Source organism: Ovis canadensis, chromosome 22 (genome assembly GCF_042477335.2).
Source record: "Ovis canadensis isolate MfBH-ARS-UI-01 breed Bighorn chromosome 22, ARS-UI_OviCan_v2, whole genome shotgun sequence".
Lineage (NCBI taxonomy): Eukaryota > Metazoa > Chordata > Mammalia > Artiodactyla > Bovidae > Ovis > Ovis canadensis.
The window spans coordinates 49886658-49899123 of record NC_091266.1 but is presented as its reverse complement, the minus strand read 5'-3'; the positions used below and the strand labels follow the sequence as shown (position 1 = coordinate 49899123).

General features: G+C 43.1%; 1 protein-coding gene across 1 annotated transcript in view; it reads left to right on the top strand.

Annotated features, from left to right (window-relative positions):
• The first annotated feature begins 7992 nt into the window (after positions 1-7992).
• The window catches only part of CCDC186 (coiled-coil domain containing 186), a 39249-nt gene continuing 34775 nt past the window's right edge, over positions 7993-12466 (top strand). The window contains exon 1 of the mRNA XM_069567593.1: positions 7993-8567. The gene's annotated coding sequence lies outside the window, so the exon portion shown is untranslated. The remainder of the gene's footprint in view (positions 8568-12466) is intronic.

Below are 12466 nucleotides of genomic sequence, written 5' to 3'. Positions count from 1 at the left end.
CTTAAAAAAGGTTTTCAAATCAATCCCTGCTTCTGTGAGCTTGCGGAAAGTAGGTACAGGTGATCACAGTTTGCCCTTAGAGCACTTCATTATAGGTTGATGTTTCTCAAAGAACAGTTGTAAACTTGTTTTTTTAAACGACGACTCTCACAAAAAATGCAGAAGAAAAACGTTACTTGTATGTACCCATCACCTAGTTCCAAGTGTATCTATTTAAGGTCTGTCTTGTCTGCATCAGTCAGTTTGCCACTGATGCAACAATCTCCGTTGATTGTCTGAAGCAAATTCCTGCTGCTGCTAAGCCGCTTCAGTCGTGTCCAACTCTGTGAGACCCCAGAGAGGACAGCCCACCAGGCTCCTCCGTCCCTGGGATTCTCCAGGCAAGAACACTGGAGTGGGTTGCCATTTCCTTCTCCAATGCATGAAAGTGAAAGTGAAGTCGCTCAGTTGTGCCCGACTCCTAGCAACCCCATGGACTGCAGCCTACCAGGCTCCTCTGGCCATGGGATTTTCCAGGCAAGGGTACTGGAGTGGGTTGCCAATCCTACTTGTGTATTATTATCTTTTTCAGTTCAGTTAGGTCGCTCAGTCGTGTCCTACTCTTTGAGACCCCATGAATTGCAGCATGCCAGGTCTCCCTGTCCATCACCAACTCCGGAGTTCACTCAAACTTATGTCCATCGAGTTGGTGATGTCATCCAGCCATCTTATCCTCTGTTGTCCCCTTCTCCTGCCCCCAATTCCTCCCAGCATCAGGGTCTTTTCCAATGAGTCAACTCTTTGCATGAGGTGTCCAGAGTATTGGTGTTTCAGCTTTAGCATCAGTCCTTCCAAAGAATACCCAGGACTGATCTCCTTTGGAATGGACTGGTTGGATCTCCTTGCAGGCCATGGGCCTCTCAAGAGTCTTCTCCAACACCACACTTCAAAAGCATCAATTCTTCAGCACTCAGCTTTCTTCATAGTCCAACTCTTACATCCATACGTGACCACTGGAAAAACCATAGCCTTGACTAGATGGACTTTTGTCGGCAAAGTAATGTCTCTGCTTTTGAGTATGACATCTAGGTTGGTCATAACTTTCCTTCCAAGGAGTAAGCATGTTTTAATTTCATGGCTACAATCACCATCTGCAATGCTTTTAGAGCCCCCCCAAAATAAATTCTGTCACTGTTTCCACTGTTTCCCCATCTATTTCCCATGACGTGATGGGACTGGATGCCATGATTGTAGTTTTCAGAATGTTGAGTTTTAAGCCAACATTTTCGCTCTCCTCTTTCACTTTCATCAAGAGGCTCTTTAGGTCCTCTTTGCTTTCTGCCATAAGTGTGGTGTCATCTGCATATCTGAGGTTATTGATATTTCTCCCGGCTATCTTGATTACAGCTTATGCTTCTTCCAGCCCAGCGTTTCTCATGATGTGCTCTGCACATAAGTTAAATAAGCAGGGTGACAATATACAGCCTTGACATACTCCTTTTCCGATTTGGAACCAGTCTGTTGTTCCATGTCCAGTTCTAAGTGTTGCTTCCTGACCTGCATACAGGTTTCTCAAGAGGCAGGTCAGGTGGTCTGGTATTCCCATCTCTTTGAGAATTTTCCACAGTTTATTGTGATCCACACAGTCAAGGCTTTGGCATAGTCAATAAAGAAGAAATAGACGTTTTTCTGGAACTTTCTTGCTTTTTTGATGATCCAGCGGATGTTGGCAATTTGATCTCTAGTTCCTCTGCTTTTTCTAAATCCAGCTTGAACATCTGGAAGTTCATGGTTCACATATTGTTGAAGCCTGGCTTGGAGAATTTTGAGCGTTACTTTACTAGCATGTGAGATGAGTACAATTGTGCGGTAATTTGAGCATTCTTTGGCATTGCCTTTCTTTGAGATTGGAATGAAAACTGACCTTTTCCAGTCCTGTGGCCACTGCTGAGTTTTCCAAATTTGCTGGCATATTGAGTACAGCACTTTCACAGCATCATCTTTCAGGATTTGAAATAACTCAACTGGAATTCCATCACCTCCACTAGCTTTGTTCCTAGAGATGCTTCCTAAGGCCTACTTAACTTCACATTCCAGGATGTCTGGCTCTAGGTGAGTGATCACACCATTGTGATTATCTGGGTCATGAAGATCTTTTTTGTACAGTTCTTCTGTGTATTCTTCCCACCTCTTCTTAATATCTTCTGCTTCTGTTAGGTCCTTACCATTTCTGTCCTTTATTGAGCCTATGTTTGCATGAAATGTTCCCTTGGTATCTCTAATTTTCTTGAAGAGATCTCTAGTCTTTCCCATTCTGTTCTTTTCCTCTATTTCTTTGCATTGATCGCTGAGGAAGGCTTTCTTATCTCTCCTTGCTATTCTTTGGAACTCTGCATTCAGATGCTTATATCTTTCCTTTTCTCCTTTGCTTTCTGCTTCTCTTCTTTTCACAGCTATTTGTAAGGCCTCCTCAGACACCATTTTGCATTTTTGCATTTCTTTTCCATGGGGATGGTCTTGATCCCTGTCTCCTGTACCATGTCACGAACCTCCGTCCGTAGTTAATCAGGCACTCTGTCTATCAGATCTAGTCCCTTAAATCTATTTCTCACTTCCACTGTATACTCATAAGGGATTTTATTTAGGTCATACCTAAATGGTCTAGTGGTTTTCCCTACTTTCTTCAATTTAGGGTCTTTATTTTCAGAACAGTTTTAGAAGAATAAGTGGATTCAGAAGACTATGGAGAATTCCCACATAAGCTAAATTGTTTCCCCTATTATTAACATACTTGTAGAATACATCTGTTACAATTAAGGATCCACTAGGACTTAGGGAGATCCAACCAGTCCATTCTGAAGGAGATCAACCCTGGGATTTCTTTGGAAGGACTGATGCTAAAGCTGATGCTCCAGTACTTTGGCCACCTCATGCGAAGAGTTGACTCATTGGAAAAGACTTTGATGCTGGGAGGGATTGGGGGCAGGAGAAGAAGGGGACGACAGAGGATGAGATGGCTGGATGGCATCACTGACTCGATGGACGTGAGTTTGAGTGAACTCTGGGAGTTGGTGATGGACAGGGAGGCCTGGCGTGCTGCGATTCATGGGGTCGCAGAGTCGGACACGACTGAGCAACTGAACTGACTGACTGACTGAGGACTTCCCTGGTAGCTCAGAGGGTAAAGAAACTGCCTGCAATGTGGGAGACCTGGGTTCCATCCCTGGGTTGGGAAGATTCCGTGGAGAAGGAAAGGCACAACCCATCCCAGTATTCTGCTAGAGAATCCCATGGACAGAGTAGCCTGGCCAGCTACAGTCCATGGGGTTGCAAAGAGTCCGAGGCAACTAAGCACAAGGATCCAATATTCATGCTTTATTAAAGTCCATGCTTTATTGAGAATGTTTTAGTTTTTACCTACTGTCCTTTTTCTTAGCCCGGGTCCCATTCAGGATAGCACACATCATTTAGTTGTCTTGTCTCCTCAGGCAGTTTTTCAGTCCCTGGTTTTGATGGTCTTCATGGCCTCCAGCCCTGGGATTTCTTGGAGGGAATGATGCTAAAGCTGAAACTCCAGTACTTTGGCCACCTCATGTGAAGAGTTGACTCATTGGAAAAGACTCTGATGCTGGGAGGGATTGGGGGCAGGAGGAGAAGGGGACGACCGAGGATGAGATGGCTGGATGGCATCACGGACTCGATGGATGTGAGTCTGAGTGAACTCCGGGAGTTGGTGATGGACAGGGAGGCCTGGCATGCTGCGATTCATGGGGTTGCAAAGAGTCGGACACAACTGAGTGACTGAACTGAACTGAACCGATGGCCCCCAGGGGTACTGGTGAGACATTTTTGTTGGATGCCCCATTGATGTTTTCTCATAATAAGAGGGTAGTTATTGGAAAGACTACAGAGGTAAAATGTTATTTCTGTAGCATCACATCAAGCATTCTTTGAACATGACTGTTGCTATTTTTTGTGATCACCTGGCTAGTATTTATCAGGTTTCTCTACTATAAAGTTATTTTTTTCCCTTCCTTTATGTCGTGAACACAGAAGTCATTTTGTGCAGTCTACACCTAAACAAAGGGAATTATGCTCCTCTTCCTTAAAAGTACAGTATCTACAGAAATCATTTGAAATTTTTTTTGCATGGGAGATTTGTCTCTCCTCTTCAACTTACTAAATATAGTCAATCATCAGTCAGTTCAGTCACTCAGTTGTGTCCGACTCTTTGTGACCCCATGGACTGCAGCACACCAGGCTTCCCTGTCCATCACCAACTCCCAGAGCTCACTCAAACTCACATTCATAGAGTCAGTGATGCCATCCAACCATCTCATCCTCTGTTGTCCCCTTCTCCTCCTGCCTTCATCTTTCCCAGCATCAAGGTCTTCCAGTGAGTCAGTTCTTCACATCAGGTGGTAAAAGTATTGGGGTTTCAGATTCAGCATCAGTACTTCCAATGAATATTCAGGGCTGATTTCCTTTAGGATAGAATGGTTGGATCTCCTTGCAGTCCAAGGGACTCTCAAGAGTCTTCTCCAACATCATAGTTCAAAAGCATCAATTCTTTGGCACTCAGCTTGCTTTATAGTCCAACTCTCACATGCATACATGACCACTGCAAAAACCATAGCTTTGACTAGACAGACCTTTGTTGGCAAAGTACTATCTCTGCTTTTTAATATGCTGTCTAGGTTGATCATAGCTTTCCTTCCAAGGAGTAAGCATCTTTTGATTTCATGGCTGCAGTCACCAGCTGTAGTGATTTGGGAGACCCAAAAAATAAGTTTCCACTGTTTCCCCATCTATTTGCCATGAAGTGATGGGACCAGATGCCGTAATCTTAGTTTTCTGAATGTTGAGTTTTAAGCCGACTTTTTCACTCTCCTCTTTCACTTTTATCAAAAGGCTTTTTAGTTCCTCTTCACTTTCTACCATAAGGGTGGTGTCATCTGAATATCTAAGGTTATTGACACTTCTCCTGGCAATCTTGATTCCAGCTTGTGCTTCAACCAGCCCAGCATTTCTCATGATGTACTCTGCATGTAAGTTAAATAAGCAGGGTGACAATATACAGTCTTGTCGTACTCCTTTCCCGATTTGGAACCAGTCTGTTGTTCCATGTCCAATTCTAACTGTTGCTTCTTGACCTGCATACAGATTTCTCAGGAAGCAGGTCAGGTGGTCTGGTATTCCCATCTCTTTCCGAATTTTCCAGTTTGTTGTGATCCACACAGTCAAAGGCTTTGACATAGTCAATAAAGCAGAAGTAGATGTTTTAATCATATTCAATCATACATATATCAATAGAGACTCAGATATTCATTTTATGCTCTGGGTTATAATCCAACACTCCTTTATTTCCTTGCTCAAATTGTTCCAACTTTGACTATTGGCAACTCTTTCAGTTATGTTTTGTTCTTCTTTGACATACCCGCCCCCCCCCCATCAATGTGATTGTTTTTATTTTTTGAAGTATGTTCTTTCTTCCTGGTATATTGTATCTTTACATCCATATATATTTATGTACGTATCTTTAAAAGATCTTAACTTCTGAAAAACATCACCCAAATTTATCCCGTCTTTAAAAATAATTTCATAATATCATAAAGTTAGTATTTACAATTTCTGGGGTAGTCTCAAATGACTTTTAATTAGTATGGTCTAATCAGATCCTATATTTGCATTCAGTGATGTATTTTAAAAAGAGATTTCTCTTTTAATCTTTTCATCTTCTTGCAACTTATAAATTGAAGGAATGGCAGTTTTCCTCACAGTTCTGTTGATTACATTCTCTCTGGCAAGAATACCTCCCTGGTGGCGGTATCGTGTTCCTCTGTTGCTTCACTCAGAAGACACTTAATATCTAGTCATTTCTCTTTGGGGGATATACACTCTAAAGTTTCCAGCCAGCTTTCCATATGATTCTGGATTCACTGGTGATCATTATCTAGGTACATTATTTCATTGAAAGTGAAAGTGTTAGTGACTCAGTGTCCAACTTTTTGTGACCCCATGGACCCTAGCCCCCCAGGCTCATCTGCCCATGCAATTTTCTAGGCAAGAACACTGGAATGGGTTGCCATTCCCATCTCCAAGGAATCTTCCTGATCCAGGGATTGAACCCAGGTGTCCTGCATTGCAGGCAGATTCTTTACTGTCTAAGTTACCACGGAAGTGTTTCTAAAATGATAATAGTCTTTTTCTCTGGATTTGTTACCTGAAAGTCCACAAAGAAAAACTTTCTCCATCAACTATTTGAGATTCAGTTTGTAACAGAAAAGGCAGGATGTTTGATTTTTTTAGTTTTCAAAATGTGATGATTTATTGGCATCTGCAATGGCACCCAACTCCAGTACTCTTGCCTGGAAAATCCCATGGACAGAGGAGCCTGGTAGGTTGCAGTCCATGGGGTCGCTGAGGGTCTGACATGACTGAGCGACTTCACTTTCACTTTTCACTTTCATGCATTGGAGAAGGAAATGGCAACCCACTCCAGTGTTCTTGCCTGGAGAATCCCAGGGACGGAGGAGCCTGGTGGGCTGCCATCTCTGGGGTCGCACAGAGTCGGACACGACTGAAGTGACTTAGCAGCAGTAGCAGCAAAGGTGACCAATACCATTTTTAAAAAATCAACACACTATTACTTTTTAAACTGGTAGATTTGTCTCATTTGTTGTTACTTTTAAATGCTAAAATTGTCTTCTCTGTATGGGGAACACCTTTAAATTGGCTCAAATCTTTTTGACACAACTCCTTTGATCTTTACTTTCTGGTATAACCAAAATATCCTGAATTTTATTGTACATTTCTTCCCTTGTAGATTTAGCTCTTGAGTTCCTAGAGGAGCCTAGGTTACTTTTAGTGGGAAATTACATTTAGAGATGATTGGATAATAGGGGTGTCCATTGGGTTGATCATTATTCTAGGCCTTTTCAGACAGCCTTTTTTTTCTTTTTAATGGAAATGAAATGTATCATGAGTTCATGCTGAAATTTCTAATTTCAAATTTACTAATTCATACTGATGTTTCTAAATTCAAATTTAGGATTGCAGTGTTTTTATACTTAATTTCTTTGATTTCTATATTTGTATTTCCTTTCTCTGATATTGAAAATCTTGATTCCAAGGATTATATACATGCTTTATACTAATATAGTTCAGAAATAAGTGTCAGTATTACTGCCAATAAGCATACTGAAAAAGCTTAAAGTTTCTTTTATATTTTTCCCCTTGGAATAACATCTCAATAGGAATGCCTGGTGAAACACTCCAGTATTCTTGCTGGGAAATCCCATGGACAGAGAAGCCTGCTGGGCTTGGGCTACAGTTCATGGGATCACAGAGTCGGACGCGACTGAGTGACTGAACAACAGGAATGTTTGGTAAATTTATTGCTTGAAAGTAATTTCTTTACTGTCACACTTTAACTGCATAATGTGCTTTAACCAGTATCTTCATTGAAGGAGGGAGGTGCCATTTCCTGTTGGAAAGAGGAATAGAGTTACACAGTGTTGAATGCTTTTTAAGTGAAGACTTTTTGTTTGTTTGGGGGGTTTTGTTCTTTCAGTCATGAGTTGTGCAGTAAGAATCCTTAAATCCAAGAGCAGCACTAAACTGGGCAGAGTAGGTTTGCAAAACCTCCAGACTGAAACTGCTCACCTTCTCCGGACGTGACTAGGCAACTGTATTCAGTATACGTTTTCCCCCCAATACACTATATATATATATAGCTAATTATTGAGCAGCACTGGCGTGCCAAACCCCACTTTGCGTACTAGGGTGATGACACTTGCCGTGCTCACGGCTCACAGTCGGGTACTGGAGAGGAACGCACCAACAGTTTATTATTGAACAATGGCAGTAGGTGCCAAGCGGTGGGCATGAATGCGGTGTTATGGAAACCCCCAGAGCCTCTCCCAGAGATGAACTGTCTGAGGGGCAGGTAGGCAGCTCCTGCTGAGTCCGCCCACGTCAGGTGCAAGACTAACGCATCAGAGCTGGGAGGTCACAATTTAAAATTCTCTTTATGTCCCTGAGTAAGATGAGTAGGGGCCAAAGGGCGAAGAGGGATCAGCTCCAAGGAACGCGTCCTACAGGAAGCAATAACCTACTTGGATCGGGGAGGGGCGTGAGAGGTAGGGCCGGTCTAACGAGGCAGGACAGCCGGCTCGCCAGGATGGCCAAGGGGTGGCGAGCTCCGAAGACGAAGTGCCCGGGCAGGACGATCGCCGAGCTGGAGACAGCGGAGCGTCGGCCCCGCCCACTGCAGACAGGTTCCCCAGGCCCAAGGTGCGTTGCGTCACGACGCCTTCGCCTCGTTGATTGGCTCCTCCGGGGAACCCCGCCCCCTCAGCTGTAGCCGGGCCGGCTTCGGCGTCGCCGCCATCTTTGTTGATGTGTCAGCTCCGCGGGGGCTTGGGGCAGCCGCGGCGGAGGGAGCGTGCTGTTGGCCCTGTTCCCACCGCTGTCCCCACCGCCCCCACATTTCCAGGTCTGCGGGGCCCCTCTATGGAGAAGTTGATCCCTGAGCAGTAGTTCCAGCGGCTTCTTTAGGGGTGTGGCCTGAGGCTCGGATCAGTGGGGTAAGTACCCTAGAGGGGCGCCCGGGAGGACTGGGGAGTCGCGGTGGCGGCACGGCGGGCTTGCCACCTCCTGCGCCATCCTGCACGTCCCGGGGCGGCTCCCTGGCCTGGCTTCTCGAGGGAGTTAGGCGAGCGCTTGGTGGTGGCGTTCCCTCCTCTCTCTGCCTCCCGGCCATCAGTCCCGGGCCGCCCGGGCGGGAGGCGGCGGAGGGGTCGCCGGGGGCCGTGGGGGCCGCGCCTCCTGAGAGGTCCCTAGAGAGCCCCAGAACTTAGGCCGCCGGCCGGGTCTCCCCGTGTGAACAGCAGCTAAGCCCGACCTGCTCGGCCACCCCTCACGGACTCGGCGTCTGTTTCTCCTTTCCTCTCCAAGTTGACTGTGTTCGTGTTTCATGTTTACTGTAGTGACTTTAAACCCTCTTCCAAACACTTCCATTACTGTGATTTTAAGTAATTTTAGAGACGATTCTTTGGGATCGTGGTTATGAACGAAATCGTTCTTGGTATTTATATTGCCTTCCCACCCCCCCCCCCCCCCCCCCCGCCAAGGACATCAAGGCATTTGATAAATCTTGGTTGCTAAGGATCAGATTTCAAATTTATGTGTCTGTCAAACCTGTAAAATGGTAACCCCCCTTCTGCATGTCCCCTCGTAGCGATCTTGGGGAACAGTGCAGGTATAATTATTGATCGCCTGTTAACCATGGAAGAACTTTAGCTAGTTTTTGCATCTTGATTTTGCTTAGAGGAAAGAGGCCTGGATTTGAAACATCTGGACTATCTTCTACTTGATGGTCTTGTTACCTCCGAGAGTTATGTAGTATAGTAATGTCGGGCAGCCCCAGTCATTCGGCAGTTTTCTCTATGTGTACCTGTGTAATCTACCTTTCGTGCCTACCTTTTTAAATTTCTTCTAAAATGATAGGTTAGGAGTTTTTCTGAGGACAATATGTGGCAAATCAGTGAAAGTGTTTCAAGAGGTATGCTGGTAGTCGCTCGAAAACAAACAAAAACACACCAAAAAACTGTAAGTGTTTAGGTATGCTTGTGGGTGTAGCCTTCCGGACTGCTAACTACACCTTCATATTTGCAGAGTGTGGGAAAGATTAAGGTGCGAGAGATGTTGATAGTAAAACCGACCATCTGCTTGTGTATCTTCTCTCTTCAGCTACTTTCAAATTCTTTATCCATCATTGTACAAATAGAAAGCAGTGAAGATTGGCTTTGTTTTTCTTTTTCTCTTTTTTCCTTCCTTTTTGGTCCTTTCCTATTATTTTAAATTCAGTGGAAGATATTGAGTAATTCACAAACTTTGCAGTATAAAGAATTAAAACCCCTTGTTACATTGTAATAGGTGGGCATGTATAATCACTGAAGATTCTACCTGGAAATGCCTGGCTTACATTTATATTGGTTTTATTCTTTTTAAGACCTTTTCTTATTCATAATACCTGCATATAAATTCAGAGGTTCCTTTAAACAGTGGAGATTCCATAGAGTATCATTGGTATTTCAGAGTCTTGTTTATTGCTAACAAGGAAGGAGCGGTGGAGCACAATAACCGACCTTTAACCTTTTAGTCCCTTCAACCATAAACTAAAGAGTTGTTCTTTGATGCTATTCAGTGACAGCATAGCTAATGAGGATTGCTTAGTATATTCTATTTAAAACCATCTATTTACAAATACATGCTAACTTCCTAGAAGTCTGCTCTTTAGGAGAGATGATGGGTTGATGCAGCCTTTAGTTAAAGATGTAGTAAAATCATCTTTTCCTTTGAAGAATGACTAATAATCTGTACTAGTTTTTCAAATTCATCTTAACAGTTTCATGTTAAAGAGTCCTTAACCTGAAGTTATGTTTCTTTCACAACGTTTGGATTTTTCTTTTCCCTCTTATCTCTAGTTTTAAATAATTAAAGCTGATTCTTGAATTTCTTATAAACGTGTCACTGGGCTTACTGTCGGAGAAGGCAATGGCACCCCACTCCAATACTCTTGTCCTGGAAAATCCCATAGATGGAGGAGCCTGGTGGGCTGCAGTCCATGGGGTCACTAAGAGTCAGACAGGACTGAGCGACTTCACTTTCACTTTTCACTTTCAGGCATTAGAGAAGGAAATGGCAGCCCACTCCAATGTTCTTGCCTGGAGAATCCCAGGGACGGGGGAGCCTGGCGGGCTGCCATCTATGGAGTCGCACAGAGTCGGACAGGACTGAAGTGACTTAGCAGCAGCAGCAGGGCTTACTGTGTTGGGAATATTATGTTCAGTGTCATTTCGGGGCAACCTTGGGAGCATCAGTTCAGTTCAGTCGCTCAGTCGTGTCTGACCTCTTGCGACCCCATGAACTGCCGCACTCTAGGCTTCCCTGTCCATCACTAACTACCCGAGCTTACTCAAACTCATGTCCATTGAGTGAGTGATACCATCCAACCATCTTGTCCTCTGTCATCCCCTTCTTCATCCCCTTCTCCTCCCACCTTCAATCTTTCCCAGCATCAGGGTCTTTGCAAATGAGTCAGTTCTTTGCATCAGGTGGCCAAAGTATTGGAATTTCAGCTTCAGCATCAGTCCTTCCAATGAATATTCAGGACTGATTTCCTTTAGGATGAGAGCATAGATAATTTAAATTTGGGAGTGACCCTGTAATCTTATCATATTATTTCAGAAGCCACTTTTGAACTTTATTTCTCAGCTACTGAGATTTTAAAAATCTATCTGGGCTAAGAAGTAAACAAAAGAAAAAGTACTGGCGTGAAGGGGCAATAGACAGAAAGTAGAAATCAAACCCAGCAAAGTATCGATTGGATTGTGAGTATAGTTGCCTGTCATTAGGAAACACAAACTATTCACCTACTTCAGAGATGATCATGTCATAGCTAATAATTTAATTTTTTGGTAAACTGCATTGTACCAAATTAACCAAGCCCAGGCCAAAGGTGGCTTCAAAATATAAACATTAACCAGAACTTCTTAATATAAGGCAGACTTAAAACTTACCTTTAAAAAATTTTTTTTAGGTTATTAGTTAGTCCCATTTTGAAAAGGAAACTGTAGGTCAATCCTGCCCCCCCCCCCCTTTTTTTTTTAGTTTTTAGGTTTTTGAGGGGGAAATTAGCTGAAAATCTTTTCGTGTTTTCTTAGAGTCATTGAAGCTTTTTTGGTGAGCTCTATACAAAGCTTCAAAATGAGATTTCTATGCTAATAACTTTTCTGATTTAAAAGTTACTATAAGAGATATATAAAATTCCATGGATCTAAAATACCAAACTGATAACATGACATATAACTTGTAACGTAGTATATGATGTGGCTACTTTCCTTCTTTTTCCTGGAGTCTTGCTGGGCTGTGATTTCTCTTGTTATCATATCACAGGTTTTCGTACTGTCTGGGGGGGTGAGTGTCCTGCTGCATCTATTGTCCTGAGTCTTTTCACCATCTTTTTCTGTGTGTGTTATAGTATACATACTGTAAAATTCTGAATGCCCTGACCCCTGGGTGCAAAGCTAAACAAACCCCTACGGGGATAATTGAGCTTGGCCTCAGATGATACACTTTTTAAACTAATGGACAAAGAGCTAGTGATGTGTTTCACAAAAAGGAAACGCAGTATATTTACCAAAAAGCTCATTTACAGTGTGACTACTTTACAAATAAATCTTCCTTTCGATAGAACTAGTCTAGAGTTCTTTGAAATAACCAGCTCAAGTTTTAATCTTTTAGGAGTAGAATTTGATTCGCTGTGTATAAACTTCAGTGTCAGATATTTTCATTACGTGAAACGAAGTTTTATGTCTCTTGTATGGGTTCTTTTCTGTTCATTATTCTGTGTTTTAAAACTTTATCCAGGAAAGTATTTATATTTTGTAGTTCATGTCTGTCAAAAATCAGACGCTTGGGA